Source organism: Musca autumnalis, unplaced genomic scaffold, assembly GCF_047663935.1.
Source record: "Musca autumnalis isolate F117 unplaced genomic scaffold, ASM4766393v1 scaffold_4, whole genome shotgun sequence".
NCBI lineage: Eukaryota > Metazoa > Arthropoda > Insecta > Diptera > Muscidae > Musca > Musca autumnalis.
This window is the reverse complement of record NW_027411977.1, coordinates 232,395,400-232,412,763: the sequence shown is the minus strand read 5'-3', so window position 1 is coordinate 232,412,763 and position 17,364 is coordinate 232,395,400. Positions and strand designations below refer to the sequence as shown.

At 32.8% G+C, this 17,364-nt stretch overlaps 1 protein-coding gene across 13 annotated transcripts in view; it reads right to left on the bottom strand.

Annotated features, from left to right (window-relative positions):
• The window catches only part of LOC141403712 (uncharacterized), a 517,705-nt gene that overhangs the window by 364,690 nt on the left and 135,651 nt on the right, over nucleotides 1-17,364 (bottom strand). For 2 of the 13 annotated variants that reach the window (XM_073986547.1, XM_073986548.1), the window contains exon 1: nucleotides 14,781-15,568. The exons of 5 other annotated variants lie outside the window; for them this stretch is intronic. The gene's annotated coding sequence lies outside the window, so the exon portion shown is untranslated. Of the gene's footprint in view, nucleotides 1-14,780; nucleotides 15,572-17,364 lie in introns of those variants that run through there. 6 more of the 13 variants (XM_073986551.1, XM_073986552.1, XM_073986544.1 and 3 more) reach the window with 5 other exon arrangements.

Below are 17,364 nucleotides of genomic sequence, written 5' to 3'. Positions count from 1 at the left end.
TTTATGTGGTAATTCCCAAAATACAATTTAATGGCAATTGCTAACAATTATTAAGCGGCAATTAATCTTTAATATTATCTAAGCCGATATCAATCACGTTTGTTATGTTTATATAGACATTTATCGTTAATGACTTTGGTACTTAATTACCCAATAACCATAAATACTCCATTAGAGACAAACATGATTTGGTTTCCAGCCAGTTTTGCTGTATATTTCAATCGTTTTTTAAGTTCAAAAACAAACATAAACATATTTTCCCCCCACATCAAAGCTGTGTACGCGTAAGTTGAAGATATATTTTTTTCTAAATACCAAATTTTTAAATAAATAATGAATATGGCAATACATCTGACGCTTCACGTTTGTGGTTGCCTGTCTGTCAGGTTGCCATGGATTTTTTTCTCGATTTAAATCAATCACTGATTGACTTGTTATGTGTAAAGCTGTACATATGTATTGACAAGAAGTTGCATATGATGCCATTCATAAAGTGCAATCAAGCGTTATGAAGTGGAAATATTCAATATTGAAGATATGATAATATGTAAAATAAAGATATGGAATGGTTTTATTATGGAAAAAAAGAAAAAATAAAAATAAATGTAATAACAAATAGAAAAGTGTTTTATTATTTCAAATCGCCAATAAAGAATTTTTAAATCCTTTTGGTTTGCTCGAACCATGTTTAGATTCGATTATATGGAGCGTATGACTATTGGCATACATCATACGCCACAATAGATAGCCCTTAAACAATTATATGACAAATCTGGTTGATGAAAATTTTTTGAAATACACCTTTGCCCGTAAAAAATCTTTTTCATCTTATTATTCATCCATTATGCAACCATATGCCCTTAAATCTAACTTATGAAACCTACAATATAGTGCTTTTAAGTAAAAAAAACCTTTTTTTTAATTTTTGCCTACATGCAGGCGTATGATTACTGTCATGTCTCATACGTCCCAGGTGCTCATTAATTAATTAATAACAGTCAGTAGTTCTTTGTAATATTGTTTTATTTCAATACAACATATTTTTCTTTGGAAATTTCCATGGCATAACTAATTTCAGAAGATCTTCTTAACATAAGCCTATGTCCTTTTATGTGATTATGATTAAGTTTCGTAAAACTTTCTGTATAAAATCACATTATAAGTTTTGCTTGGCAATGAAATGTCGACAATAATTAATAAATTATTTGTTAAGTGAAGATATTTAGGTTGACGGTAAACTTCAGCTTAAAGGTCAATTATAGCTTATCATATTTTTATCAAATACTTGGGGAGTTGTGAAAGTGCGATTTATTGCTTCTAAATGTGCCCTTAGGGGGATAAATGATAATGTTTATTATTGATGTACATCGTAAAGAGTTTTCCAATATTTGCAATTTGTTTTAATTCATAAACACAATTTCCTGGAACTTTGTATCGGATACTTAGCGGCAACACGTATACGCCACATCGGAAGAAATCTAAATAAAATTCGTAATATTTTTTATTAACCCAAGGAGAACAAACCGTGGATTTTTTAAAGAATATTTTACAGCAAACCAAAGGCCACAAAATGTGGATTTTTTAAACAATATTTATTCATTAAACCAAAGAACACAAAATTGATTTTTTAATAATTCTTTAAAAAAATTCACGTTTTGTGGCCTTTGGTTTGATGAAAAATATTCTTTAAAAAATCCACGTTTTGTGGCCTTTGGTTTGATGAAAAATATTCTTTAAAAAATCCACGTTTTGTGGCCTTTGGTTTGATGAAAAATATTCTTTAAAAAATCCACGTTTTGTGGCCTTTGGTTTGATGAAAAATATTCTTTAAAAAATCCACGTTTTGTGGCCTTTGGTTTGATGAAAAATATTCTTTAAAAAATCCACGTTTTGTGGCCTTTGGTTTGATGAAAAATATTCTTTAAAAAATCCACGTTTTGTGGCCTTTGGTTTGATGAAAAATATTCTTTAAAAAATCCACGTTTTGTGGCCTTTGGTTTGATGAAAAATATTCTTTAAAAAATCCACGTTTTGTGGCCTTTGGTTTGATGAAAAATATTCTTTAAAAAATCCACGTTTTGTGGCCTTTGGTTTGATGAAAAATATTCTTTAAAAAATCCACGTTTTGTGGCCTTTGGTTTGATGAAAAATATTCTTTAAAAAATCCACGTTTTGTGGCCTTTGGTTTGATGAAAAATATTCTTTAAAAAATCCACGTTTTGTGGCCTTTGGTTTGATGAAAAATATTCTTTAAAAAATCCACGTTTTGTGGCCTTTGGTTTGATGAAAAATATTCTTTAAAAAATCCACGTTTTGTGGCCTTTGGTTTGATGAAAAATATTCTTTAAAAAATCCACGTTTTGTGGCCTTTGGTTTGATGAAAAATATTCTTTAAAAAATCCACGTTTTGTGGCCTTTGGTTTGATGAAAAATATTCTTTAAAAAATCCACGTTTTGTGGCCTTTGGTTTGATGAAAAATATTCTTTAAAAAATCTACGTTTTGTGGCCTTTGGTTTGATGAAAAATATTCTTTAAAAAATCCACGTTTTGTGGCCTTTGGTTTGATGAAAAATATTCTTTAAAAAATCCACGTTTTGTGGCCTTTGGTTTGATGAAAAATATTCTTTAAAAAATCCACGTTTTGTGGCCTTTGGTTTGATGAAAAATATTCTTTAAAAAATCCACGTTTTGTGGCCTTTGGTTTGATGAAAAATATTCTTTAAAAAATCCACGTTTTGTGGCCTTTGGTTTGATGAAAAATATTCTTTAAAAAATCCACGTTTTGTGGCCTTTGGTTTGATGAAAAATATTCTTTAAAAAATCCACGTTTTGTGGCCTTTGGTTTGATGAAAAATATTCTTTAAAAAATCCACGTTTTGTGGCCTTTGGTTTGATGAAAAATATTCTTTAAAAAATCCACGTTTTGTGGCCTTTGGTTTGATGAAAAATATTCTTTAAAAAATCCACGTTTTGTGGCCTTTGGTTTGATGAAAAATATTCTTTAAAAAATCCACGTTTTGTGGCCTTTGGTTTGATGAAAAATATTCTTTAAAAAATCCACGTTTTGTGGCCTTTGGTTTGATGAAAAATATTCTTTAAAAAATCCACGTTTTGTGGCCTTTGGTTTGATGAAAAATATTCTTTAAAAAATCCACGTTTTGTGGCCTTTGGTTTGATGAAAAATATTCTTTAAAAAATCCACGTTTTGTGGCCTTTGGTTTGATGAAAAATATTCTTTAAAAAATCCACGTTTTGTGGCCTTTGGTTTGATGAAAAATATTCTTTAAAAAATCTACGTTTTGTGGCCTTTGGTTTGATGAAAAATATTCTTTAAAAAATCCACGTTTTGTGGCCTTTGGTTTGATGAAAAATATTCTTTAAAAAATCCACGTTTTGTGGCCTTTGGTTTGATGAAAAATATTCTTTAAAAAATCCACGTTTTGTGGCCTTTGGTTTGATGAAAAATATTCTTTAAAAAATCCACGTTTTGTGGCCTTTGGTTTGATGAAAAATATTCTTTAAAAAATCCACGTTTTGTGGCCTTTGGTTTGATGAAAAATATTCTTTAAAAAATCCACGTTTTGTGGCCTTTGGTTTGATGAAAAATATTCTTTAAAAAATCCACGTTTTGTGGCCTTTGGTTTGATGAAAAATATTCTTTAAAAAATCCACGTTTTGTGGCCTTTGGTTTGATGAAAAATATTCTTTAAAAAATCCACGTTTTGTGGCCTTTGGTTTGATGAAAAATATTCTTTAAAAAATCCACGTTTTGTGGCCTTTGGTTTGATGAAAAATATTCTTTAAAAAATCCACGTTTTGTGGCCTTTGGTTTGATGAAAAATATTCTTTAAAAAATCCACGTTTTGTGGCCTTTGGTTTGATGAAAAATATTCTTTAAAAAATCCACGTTTTGTGGCCTTTGGTTTGATGAAAAATATTCTTTAAAAAATCCACGTTTTGTGGCCTTTGGTTTGATGAAAAATATTCTTTAAAAAATCCACGTTTTGTGGCCTTTGGTTTGATGAAAAATATTCTTTAAAAAATCCACGTTTTGTGGCCTTTGGTTTGATGAAAAATATTCTTTAAAAAATCCACGTTTTGTGGCCTTTGGTTTGATGAAAAATATTCTTTAAAAAATCCACGTTTTGTGGCCTTTGGTTTGATGAAAAATATTCTTTAAAAAATCTACGTTTTGTGGCCTTTGGTTTGATGAAAAATATTCTTTAAAAAATCCACGTTTTGTGGCCTTTGGTTTGATGAAAAATATTCTTTAAAAAATCCACGTTTTGTGGCCTTTGGTTTGATGAAAAATATTCTTTAAAAAATCCACGTTTTGTGGCCTTTGGTTTGATGAAAAATATTCTTTAAAAAATCCACGTTTTGTGGCCTTTGGTTTGATGAAAAATATTCTTTAAAAAATCCACGTTTTGTGGCCTTTGGTTTGATGAAAAATATTCTTTAAAAAATCCACGTTTTGTGGCCTTTGGTTTGATGAAAAATATTCTTTAAAAAATCCACGTTTTGTGGCCTTTGGTTTGATGAAAAATATTCTTTAAAAAATCTACGTTTTGTGGCCTTTGGTTTGATGAAAAATATTCTTTAAAAAATCCACGTTTTGTGGCCTTTGGTTTGATGAAAAATATTCTTTAAAAAATCCACGTTTTGTGGCCTTTGGTTTGATGAAAAATATTCTTTAAAAAATCCACGTTTTGTGGCCTTTGGTTTGATGAAAAATATTCTTTAAAAAATCCACGTTTTGTGGCCTTTGGTTTGATGAAAAATATTCTTTAAAAAATCCACGTTTTGTGGCCTTTGGTTTGATGAAAAATATTCTTTAAAAAATCCACGTTTTGTGGCCTTTGGTTTGATGAAAAATATTCTTTAAAAAATCCACGTTTTGTGGCCTTTGGTTTGATGAAAAATATTCTTTAAAAAATCCACGTTTTGTGGCCTTTGGTTTGATGAAAAATATTCTTTAAAAAATCCACGTTTTGTGGCCTTTGGTTTGATGAAAAATATTCTTTAAAAAATCTACGTTTTGTGGCCTTTGGTTTGATGAAAAATATTCTTTAAAAAATCCACGTTTTGTGGCCTTTGGTTTGATGAAAAATATTCTTTAAAAAATCCACGTTTTGTGGCCATTGGTTTGATGAAAAATATTCTTTAAAAAATCCACGTTTTGTGGCCTTTGGATGGATGAAAAAATTTCTTTAAAAAATCCACGTTTTGTGGCCTTTGGATGGATGAAAAAATTTCTTTAAAAAATCCACGTTTTGTGGCCTTTGGTTTGATGAAAAATCTCTTTAAAAAATCCACGTTTTGTGACCTTTGGTTTGATGAAAAATCTCTTTAAAAAATCCACGTTTTGTGGCCTTTGGTTTAATGAAAAAATTTCTTTAAAAAATCCACGTTTTGTGGCTGTTGGTTTGATGAAAAATTTCTTTAAAAAATCCACGTTTTGTGGCCTTTGGTTTGATGAAAAATTTCTTTAAAAAATCCACGTTTTGTGGCCTTTGGTTTAATGAAAAAATTTCTTTAAAAAATCCACGTTTTGTGGCCTTTGGTTTAATGAAAAAATTTCTTTAAAAAATCCACGTTCTGTGGAAAATTTCCTGTTATGTGGTTGTTGTGGCTTAAAAAAAAATTGTTAAAAAAATCACGTATTCTGGGTTGATGTTGCTGTATTTATTGTTTTTTTTTTTTTTTTTTTTTTTTGAGGAAACAATTTGTATATAATTTTTATATAATTTTTATTGCCACCGTGGTGCAATGGTATGCACACCCCCCTTGCACACATAAGGTCGTGGGTTCGATTCCCTGGCCAGACAACATCAAAACACTTTTCAACGGTGCCAAAATACCCCTCAGTAATGTTGGCGACATTTCCTGTGTATTTCACCCATGTAAAACTTCTCTACAAAAGTGGTGTCCAGACACGCCGTTCGGACTCGGCAATAAACTGTAGGTCCCATATCTTTGAGCTTAATATGAATCAAATCAAATATTACATACAATGTAATTTTTGCTATTCTTTGTTCTCTATGTGGTGAATGAGTCAGAAAAATCACGGCTACGCTGCCTGCGCGTCATAAACAGTGGACCCAAATAATATGAAGTTTCAGTCGGTTTTGCAGATAAAGGTATACCCTTAGCCAAGGTGAATTTAGTCCGTCATCTGCGGACAGATCGAAAGCAATCTGGGTTTATGGGGTTTTTAGAATGGAAAGATGAGTACACTGTCATAACCCATGTTGGGACTGGATCTAGAAATTTTTGTTGTATACCCTAGGATTGTTTATGAGACCTGCTGTTATACTTTACTTTTAAGAAATATTTTTAAATGTTGTGTGGGTGTTCGTTACAGAGATGTTCGACTGTACTGATTTATAATCAATATAATACAATTGGCGTCTAGCGAATACTTCTAAATAATAACCATTCACAATTCAGTTTGTTTGTTCAGTCCAGGCAGACCTTAACGAGTTCAGTTTTACCGCAAAAAAAAAACTAAGATAAAGTATTGTGCGAAAATGCATGACTGTAGTCAATCAAAAGAAAGCAAAAACCAAAACCGAGAAACTGTGGAGAATGAAAAAACCTTAAATATAATTGTATGGAACATCAATGGCCTCCGAAGGAGATGTGAAGATCCTGGTTTTTTGGAGCTTGTTAGAAGGTACGATATTTTTGCCTTCAGTGAAACTCACTCTAGAAATCATGGAGCAGAAGCATGTTTAGATAACTTACGGGCTGATTATCACTTATATTGGCAAGATACGGAGGATAGGTCTCACAGTTACAATGGCATGTTGTCCGGAATCAAAAGAGACTTGATAAACGATAACATTGAACATGTCTTCCAAAGGGACGGACATATGATTGTGTGCCGTATAAAACGCAGACATTTTTGTTGTGATCTAATGTCTCTGCGAATACCAATCACAGATTGGTCCGAGGAATTTGCTAGAGCAAAGACGATGGTGTATGATATTATGAGAAAGGATTGTAATTTAATATTGATGGGATATTTCAATTGTCAGATTGGAAATCAGCAGCAGAGAGCTCCTGGAAGGTCCCATCAGCAAGCATTTACGGCATGGCAAGGCAGTGGAGGCAGACAATCAATGGATACCACTACAAATAAAAACGGCAAAGAATTTATGCAATTTTGTCAAGAAATGGGCCTTTTCCTACTAAATGGGGAAACCGCTGGCGATGAAGAAGGGCATTTCACCTTTGGCCAAACAGTGCAGGACTACGCATTGGCATCCTATAAAGCCTGTGGACTTATTAAATCATTCAAGGTGGATAGAACACAACATTGGTCCGAGCATTTTCCACTCATATTGGAAATTAAAGAAAATCAATTCGATTTAAAGAAACTGGTTAGAATAAATCTAAAAATTCTAACCCAGAAACTAAGGGCAATTAGAAAATTATCCGCAACAAATGCATTTCAACAATATATTAATGGTTTTGATATATTCGCCCTAATAGATATAAATATTAAAAATCTCCAATATTATCGAAACAAATTTCAATATCATAAATTAATATACCATAATCATGTTTTATATGGTGTACGAAAAGATTTAGAAACAATTGGTATACGGCATACAGTGTTGGAAATAGAATCCAATATGATTGGTATTGAGTTCAAAAAAGAAAGCAACAATTTTAAATTTATTCCAGTTTTATTTTTTCCCTCAAAATCTTGGAGGAAACAATTGTCCGGTTTGAAAAGTTCAATTAACTTTTTTCAAATTAAAAGAGATCATCACATGTTATTGGCGGGGGATATGAATTGCCGTATCGGCCAGTTAGAGCAGAAAAATTCACAATTTTCTCCACAAATTATGCCACACTCAATGGATATGGACCACAACTCATGGGGCAAAAAATTTCTGAACTTTTGTAATGAAATTCCTCTACACATTTTAAATGGCCAGATAGAAGGTGACAGAGAAGGGAATTTTACCCGTGAACAGGGCAGATCGAAAACAGTTATTGATTATGGCGTGGTAAGCGATAAAATGAGGGCGTATATAAAAATATTTAAGGTGTTAGAAAGGAACATTGGTTGTGATCATTTTCCCCTTGAAATAAAAATTCAATTGCCCAATGAGATGACGGAGGACAAAAATAGTAATGTAAATACCTTAGATTCACTCTTTAATGATTTGCATATCGCATAGAAACTTATAAATAAATAAATATATATATATATATATATATATATATATATCATTAAATAAAAATATAATTATTTTTTTAACTAAATAAAGATTATTCACTTTAAAACCAAAAAACCAATGGATTTTAATTTTTTATATGTGAATATAAAAAAATATATAAACAGGACAAACATGGTTGAGATCAGATTAAATAATATTAAAGAGTAACTACCGCTTAATAATTGTTAACAAATTACATTAAACAAAACTATAATAAACTCAGAGGGTCGTATAAGTAGTATTAATTCTATTACAAAGGGGCGTATACTTGTTGTCACTACTTATACGTAGAGACAAAATGCAATTTCAGCACAATAAGCGTGGACTTTTTGAAGAATTTTAGGAGCCACTTACCGACACAATAAACGTGGATATTTTAAAGAATTTTAGGAGCCACCTACAGCCACAATAAACGTGGATTTTTTAAAGAATTTAAGAAGCCACTTACAGACACAATAAACGTGGATTTTTTAAAGAATTTTAGGAGCCACCTACATCCACAATAAACGTGGATTTTTTAAAGAATTTTAGGAGCCACCTACAGACACAATAAACGTGGATTTTTTAAAGAATTTTAGGCCACAATAAACGTGGATTTTTTAAAGAATTTTAGGAGCAACATACCGCCACAATAAACGTGGATTTTTTAAAGAATTTTAGGAGCCACCTACAGCCACAATAAACGTGGATTTTTTAAAGAATTTTAGGAGCCACCTACAGCCACAATAAACGTGGATTTTTTAAAGAATTTTAAGAGCCACCTACAACCACAATAGACGTGGATTTTTTAAAGAATTTTAAGAGGCCTCTAGAGACACAATAAACCATGATTTTTAAAAAAAAAATTAAGAGGCCTCTAAAGACACAATAAACTTGGATTTTTTGAAGAATTTTAGGAGCCACCTACAGCCACAATAAACGTGGATTTTTTAAAGAATTTTAGGAGCCACCTACAGCCACAATAAACGTGGATTTTTTAAAGAATTTTAGGAGCCACTTATAGAGACAATAAACGTGGATTTTTTAAAGAATTTTAGGAGCCACCTACGTGGATTTTTTAAAGAATTTTAGGAGCCTCAAAACTTGAATTTTTTAAGAAAACTTTCACCCAACCACAGCCCAGAAAACGTGGATTTTTTAAAGAATATTTTTCACCCAACCACAGCCCAGAAAACGTGGATTTTTTAAAGAATATTTTTCACCCAACCACAGCCCAGAAAACGTGGATTTTTTAAAGAATATTTTTCACCCAACCACAGCCCAGAAAACGTGGATTTTTTAAAGAATATTTTTCACCCAACCACAGCCCAGAAAACGTGGATTTTTTAAAGAATATTTTTCACCCAACCACAGCCCAGAAAACGTGGATTTTTTAAAGAATATTTTTCACCCAACCACAGCCCAGAAAACGTGGATTTTTTAAAGAATATTTTTCACCCAACCACAGCCCAGAAAACGTGGATTTTTTAAAGAATATTTTTCACCCAACCACAGCCCAGAAAACGTGGATTTTTTAAAGAATATTTTTCACCCAACCACAGCCCAGAAAACGTGGATTTTTTAAAGAATATTTTTCACCCAACCACAGCCCAGAAAACGTGGATTTTTTAAAGAATATTTTTCACCCAACCACAGCCCAGAAAACGTGGATTTTTTAAAGAATATTTTTCACCCGACCACAGCCCAGAAAACGTGGATTTTTTAAAGAATATTTTTCACCCAACCACAGCCCAGAAAACGTGGATTTTTTAAAGAATATTTTTCACCCAACCACAGCCCAGAAAACGTGGATTTTTTAAAGAATATTTTTCACCCAACCACAGCCCAGAAAACGTGGATTTTTTAAAGAATATTTTTCACCCAACCACAGCCCAGAAAACGTGGATTTTTTAAAGAATATTTTTCACCCAACCACAGCCCAGAAAACGTGGATTTTTTAAAGAATATTTTTCACCCAACCACAGCCCAGAAAACGTGGATTTTTTAAAGAATATTTTTCACCCAACCACAGCCCAGAAAACGTGGATTTTTTAAAGAATATTTTTCACCCAACCACAGCCCAGAAAACGTGGATTTTTTAAAGAATATTTTTCACCCAACCACAGCCCAGAAAACGTGGATTTTTTAAAGAATATTTTTCACCCAACCACAGCCCAGAAAACGTGGATTTTTTAAAGAATATTTTTCACCCAACCACAGCCCAGAAAACGTGGATTTTTTAAAGAATATTTTTCACCCAACCACAGCCCAGAAAACGTGGATTTTTTAAAGAATATTTTTCACCCAACCACAGCCCAGAAAACGTGGATTTTTTAAAGAATATTTTTCACCCAACCACAGCCCAGAAAACGTGGATTTTTTAAAGAATATTTTTCACCCAACCACAGCCCAGAAAACGTGGATTTTTTAAAGAATATTTTTCACCCAACCACAGCCCAGAAAACGTGGATTTTTTAAAGAATATTTTTCACCCAACCACAGCCCAGAAAACGTGGATTTTTTAAAGAATATTTTTCACCCAACCACAGCCCAGAAAACGTGGATTTTTTAAAGAATATTTTTCACCCAACCACAGCCCAGAAAACGTGGATTTTTTAAAGAATATTTTTCACCCAACCATAGCCCAGAAAACGTGGATTTTTTAAAGAATATTTTTCACCCAACCACAGCCCAGAAAACGTGGATTTTTTAAAGAATATTTTTCACCCAACCACAGCCCAGAAAACGTGGATTTTTTAAAGAATATTTTTCACCCAACCACAGCCCAGAAAACGTGGATTTTTTAAAGAATATTTTTCACCCAACCACAGCCCAGAAAACGTGGATTTTTTAAAGAATATTTTTCACCCAACCACAGCCCAGAAAACGTGGATTTTTTAAAGAATATTTTTCACCCAACCACAGCCCAGAAAACGTGGATTTTTTAAAGAATATTTTTCACCCAACCACAGCCCAGAAAACGTGGATTTTTTAAAGAATATTTTTCACCCAACCACAGCCCAGAAAACGTGGATTTTTTAAAGAATATTTTTCACCCAACCACAGCCCAGAAAACGTGGATTTTTTAAAGAATATTTTTCACCCAACCACAGCCCAGAAAACGTGGATTTTTTAAAGAATATTTTTCACCCAACCACAGCCCAGAAAACGTGGATTTTTTAAAGAATATTTTTCACCCAACCACAGCCCAGAAAACGTGGATTTTTTAAAGAATATTTTTCACCCAACCACAGCCCAAAAAACGTGGATTTTTTAAAGAATATTTTTCACCCAACCACAGCCCAGAAAACGTGGATTTTTTAAAGAATATTTTTCACCCAACCACAGCCCAGAAAACGTGGATTTTTTAAAGAATATTTTTCACCCAACCACAGCCCAGAAAACGTGGATTTTTTAAAGAATATTTTTCACCCAACCACAGCCCAGAAAACGTGGATTTTTTAAAGAATATTTTTCACCCAACCACAGCCCAGAAAACGTGGATTTTTTAAAGAATATTTTTCACCCAACCACAGCCCAGAAAACGTGGATTTTTTAAAGAATATTTTTCACCCAACCACAGCCCAGAAAACGTGGATTTTTTAAAGAATATTTTTCACCCAACCACAGCCCAGAAAACGTGGATTTTTTAAAGAATATTTTTCACCCAACCACAGCCCAGAAAACGTGGATTTTTTAAAGAATATTTTTCACCCAACCACAGCCCAGAAAACGTGGATTTTTTAAAGAATATTTTTCACCCAACCACAGCCCAGAAAACGTGGATTTTTTAAAGAATATTTTTCACCCAACCACAGCCCAGAAAACGTGGATTTTTTAAAGAATATTTTTCACCCAACCACAGCCCAGAAAACGTGGATTTTTTAAAGAATATTTTTCACCCAACCACAGCCCAGAAAACGTGGATTTTTTAAAGAATATTTTTCACCCAACCACAGCCCAGAAAACGTGGATTTTTTAAAGAATATTTTTCACCCAACCACAGCCCAGAAAACGTGGATTTTTTAAAGAATATTTTTCACCCAACCACAGCCCAGAAAACGTGGATTTTTTAAAGAATATTTTTCACCCAACCACAGCCCAGAAAACGTGGATTTTTTAAAGAATATTTTTCACCCAACCACAGCCCAGAAAACGTGGATTTTTTAAAGAATATTTTTCACCCAACCACAGCCCAGAAAACGTGGATTTTTTAAAGAATATTTTTCACCCAACCACAGCCCAGAAAACGTGGATTTTTTAAAGAATATTTTTCACCCAACCACAGCCCAGAAAACGTGGATTTTTTAAAGAATATTTTTCACCCAACCACAGCCCAGAAAACGTGGATTTTTTAAAGAATATTTTTCACCCAACCACAGCCCAGAAAACGTGGATTTTTTAAAGAATATTTTTCACCCAACCACAGCCCAGAAAACGTGGATTTTTTAAAGAATATTTTTCACCCAACCACAGCCCAGAAAACGTGGATTTTTTAAAGAATATTTTTCACCCAACCACAGCCCAGAAAACGTGGATTTTTTAAAGAATATTTTTCACCCAACCACAGCCCAGAAAACGTGGATTTTTTAAAGAATATTTTTCACCCAACCACAGCCCAGAAAACGTGGATTTTTTAAAGAATATTTTTCACCCAACCACAGCCCAGAAAACGTGGATTTTTTAAAGAATATTTTTCACCCAACCACAGCCCAGAAAACGTGGATTTTTTAAAGAATATTTTTCACCCAACCACAGCCCAGAAAACGTGGATTTTTTAAAGAATATTTTTCACCCAACCACAGCCCAGAAAACGTGGATTTTTTAAAGAATATTTTTCACCCAACCACAGCCCAGAAAACGTGGATTTTTTAAAGAATATTTTTCACCCAACCACAGCCCAGAAAACGTGGATTTTTTAAAGAATATTTTTCACCCAACCACAGCCCAGAAAACGTGGATTTTTTAAAGAATATTTTTCACCCAACCACAGCCCAGCAAACGTGGATTTGTTAAAGAATATTTTTCACCCAACCACAGCCCAGAAAACGTGGATTTTTTAAAGAATATTTTTCACCCAACCACAGCCCAGAAAACGTGGATTTTTTAAAGAATATTTTTCACCCAACCACAGCCCAGAAAACGTGGATTTTTTAAAGAATATTTTTCACCCAACCACAGCCCAGAAAACGTGGATTTTTTAAAGAATATTTTTCACCCAACCACAGCCCAGAAAACGTGGATTTTTTAAAGAATATTTTTCACCCAACCACAGCCCAGAAAACGTGGATTTTTTAAAGAATATTTTTCACCCAACCACAGCCCAGAAAACGTGGATTTTTTAAAGAATATTTTTCACCCAACCACAGCCCAGAAAACGTGGATTTTTTAAAGAATATTTTTCACCCAACCACAGCCCAGAAAACGTGGATTCTTTAAAGAATATTTTTCACCCAACCACAGCCCAGAAAACGTGGATTTTTTAAAGAATATTTTTCACCCAACCACAGCCCAGAAAACGTGGATTTTTTAAAGAATATTTTTCACCCAACCACAGCCCAGAAAACGTGGATTTTTTAAAGAATATTTTTCACCCAACCACAGCCCAGAAAACGTGGATTTTTTAAAGAATATTTTTCACCCAACCACAGCCCAGAAAACGTGGATTTTTTAAAGAATATTTTTCACCCAACCACAGCCCAGAAAACGTGGATTCTTTAAAGAATATTTTTCACCCAACCACAGCCCAGAAAACGTGGATTTTTTAAAGAATATTTTTCACCCAACCACAGCCCAGAAAACGTGGATTTTTTAAAGAATATTTTTCACCCAACCACAGCCCAGAAAACGTGGATTTTTTAAAGAATATTTTTCACCCAACCACAGCCCAGCAAACGTGGATTTGTTAAAGAATATTTTTACCCAACCACAGCCCAGAAAACGTGGATTTTTTAAAGAATATTTTTCAGCCAACCACAGCCCAGAAAACGTGGATTTTTTAAAGAATATTTTTCACCCAACCTCAGCCCAGAAAACGTGGATTTTTTAAAGAATATTTTTCACCCAACCTAAGCCCAGAAAACGTGGATTTTTTAAAGAATATTTTTCACCCAACCACAGCCCAGAAAACGTGGATTTTTTAAAGAATATTTTTCACCCAACCACAGCCCAGAAAACGTGGATTTTTTAAAGAATATTTTTCACCCAACCACAGCCCAGAAAACGTGGATTTTTTAAAGAATATTTTTCACCCAACCACAGCCCAGAAAACGTGGATTTTTTAAAGAATATTTTTCACCCAACAACCACCTAGAAAACGTGGATTTTTTAAAGAATATTTTTGAGCCAATATCCAACTAGAAAAATAAAGTAACTTTGGCGTATGAGTATCGTCGCTAAGTATACGCCGCGAAGTACCCCACAAATTTTGGTCATCTAAACGTATGATTTGTGTCATTACATATACTACACTCAACGTAATAACAGAGATTCTTTATAATGAAATTGTTTATAAATAAAATTAAATTAAAAACATATTTTAAAATTTATTATTTTTAATTTCTTACTTTTTAAAATATGTTCAATCTGCTTGCCTCGCTGCTTTTACAATTCCTTTAATTTCTTCTGCATGTTTAAGCAAAAATATTTTTTATTGCCTCTATTTGATGCTAAGGAAACATACAAAAAATGTTTTGCGGCAACTTTTTCCAGCAGATGATAAGCCGCTATATTTGCTTTCTTCAAACAACTTTTCCTAAGAGGAATGGCAAACAACTTAACACAAGGATTATAGGTTGCAATGGATATTTTTACTGTAATATTTTTACAACACTTTTCTTTCAATCAACACTTGAATATGACTTAAAATTTTTATAATTTTTTTTTTAATATTATTTTTAATAATAAAATTTTATTTTGATTTTATGACATTTTTTTGTTTTTCTTTCAACTCGTATTAAGAACAAAATTATTTACAATTTATTTTTTTCACATATTTTTTTTTTTAATTTTCTCACTAATTTTTCTTCACTTTAAATTTTTCTAAAGAATTATTTTTTTTTGTATTTTTTTTTCTTATATAAATTTCGGTTCGTTATAAAGATTTGGTATTTTTTATTTCGGTTATATTTTTGTAATTTTCTTTTATTTTCCTTTTTTGGTTTTAATTTTTTCTATTTGATACTATTGCTCTCTCTTCTTAGCCACCGTCCTTTAACGCGGTTCGTAACGAACTGAATGCGAATTTGCCAAATGCTCATCTTTTAACATGGCACACACAATGGCAATACATCGATATGACAATAACAAAATAGGCATTGCAAGGATTCATAAGGGGCAAGAACAACAACAAAAACATAACAAACCTTAAGCTATTGCAAAGGATAGTCGAGTGTGTGTGCTAGAGAGATAGAGAGAGCACGTTTGTTTACCGCAAACTATACAGGACACCAAACAAAAACAAATGAATAATAATAAGAGAAAATTAAAAGGAACAAAGAGGGTTTGCTGCTCTTTTGAAAATGTAAAGAGTTATAACGAGAAAAAAGGAGATGCCGTATGGATTGTAAAGGAGTCCTAAAGGGCGTATGACTACTGTCGGTAATTATACGCCAAAGTAAATGCACGTTTTCTGGGCTGTGGTTGGCTGAAAATATTCTTTAAAATATCCACATTTTCCAGGCTGTGCTTGGCAAAAAAAAAATTTAAATCTACGTTTTCTCGGCTGTGGTTGGTTGAAAAATATTCTTTAAAAAATCCACGTTTTCTAGGTGGATGATGGGTGAAAAATATTCTTTAAAAAATCCACGTTTTCTAGGTGGATGTTGGGTGAAAAATATTCTTTAAAAAATCCACGTCTTATGGGCTGTGGTTGGCTGAAAAATATTCTTTAAAAAATCCACGTTTTCTAGGTGGATGTTGGGTGAAAAATATTCTTTAAAAATCCACGTCTTATGGGCTGTGGTTGGCTGAAAAATATTCTTTAAAAAATCCACGTTTTCTAGGTGGATGTTGGGTGAAAAATATTCTTTAAAAAATCCACGTTTTCTAGGTGGATGTTGGGTGAAAAATATTCTTTAAAAAATCCACGTTTTCTAGGTGGATGTTGGGTGAAAAATATTCTTTAAAAAATCCACGTTTTCTGGGCTGTGGTTGGCTGAAAAATATTCTTTAAAAAATCCACGTTTTCTGGGCTGTGGTTGGCTGAAAAATATTCTTTAAAAAATCCACGTTTTCTGGGCTGTGGTTGGCTGAAAAATATTCTTTAAAAAATCCACGTTTTCTGGGCTGTGGTTGGCTGAAAATATTCTTTAAAAAATCCACGTTTTCTGGGCTGTGGTTGGCTGAAAATATTCTTTAAAAAAATCCACGTTTTCTGGGCTGTGGTTGGCTGAAAAATATTCTTTAAAAAATCCACGTTTTCTGGGCTGTGGTTGGCTGAAAATATTCTTTAAAAAAATCCACGTTTTCTGGGCTGTGGTTGGCTGAAAAATATTCTTTAAAAAATCCACGTTTTCTGGGCTGTGGTTGGCTGAAAATATTCTTTAAAAAAATCCACGTTTTCTGGGCTGTGGTTGGCTGAAAAATATTCTTTAAAAAATCCACGTTTTCTGGGCTGTGGTTGGCTGAAAATATTCTTTAAAAAAATCCACGTTTTCTGGGCTGTGGTTGGCTGAAAAATATTCTTTAAAAAATCCACGTTTTCTAGGTGGTGGTTGGGTGAAAAATATTCTTTAAAAAATCCACGTTTTCTAGGTGGTTGTTGGGTGAAAAATATTCTTTAAAAAATCCACGTTTTCTAGGTGGTGGTTGGGTGAAAAATATTCTTTAAAAAATCCACGTTTTCTAGGTGGTTGTTGGGTGAAAAATATTCTTTAAAAAATCCACGTTTTCTAGGTGGTTGTTGGGTGAAAAATATTCTTTAAAAAATCCACGTTTTCTAGGTGGTTGTTGGGTGAAAAATATTCTTTAAAAAATCCACGTTTTCTAGGTGGTTGTTGGGTGAAAAATATTCTTTAAAAAATCCACGTTTTATGGGCTGTGGTTGGCTGAAAAATATTCTTTAAAAAATCCACGTTTTATGGGCTGTGGTTGGCTGAAAAATATTCTTTAAAAAATCCACGTTTTATGGGCTGTGGTTGGCTGAAAAAT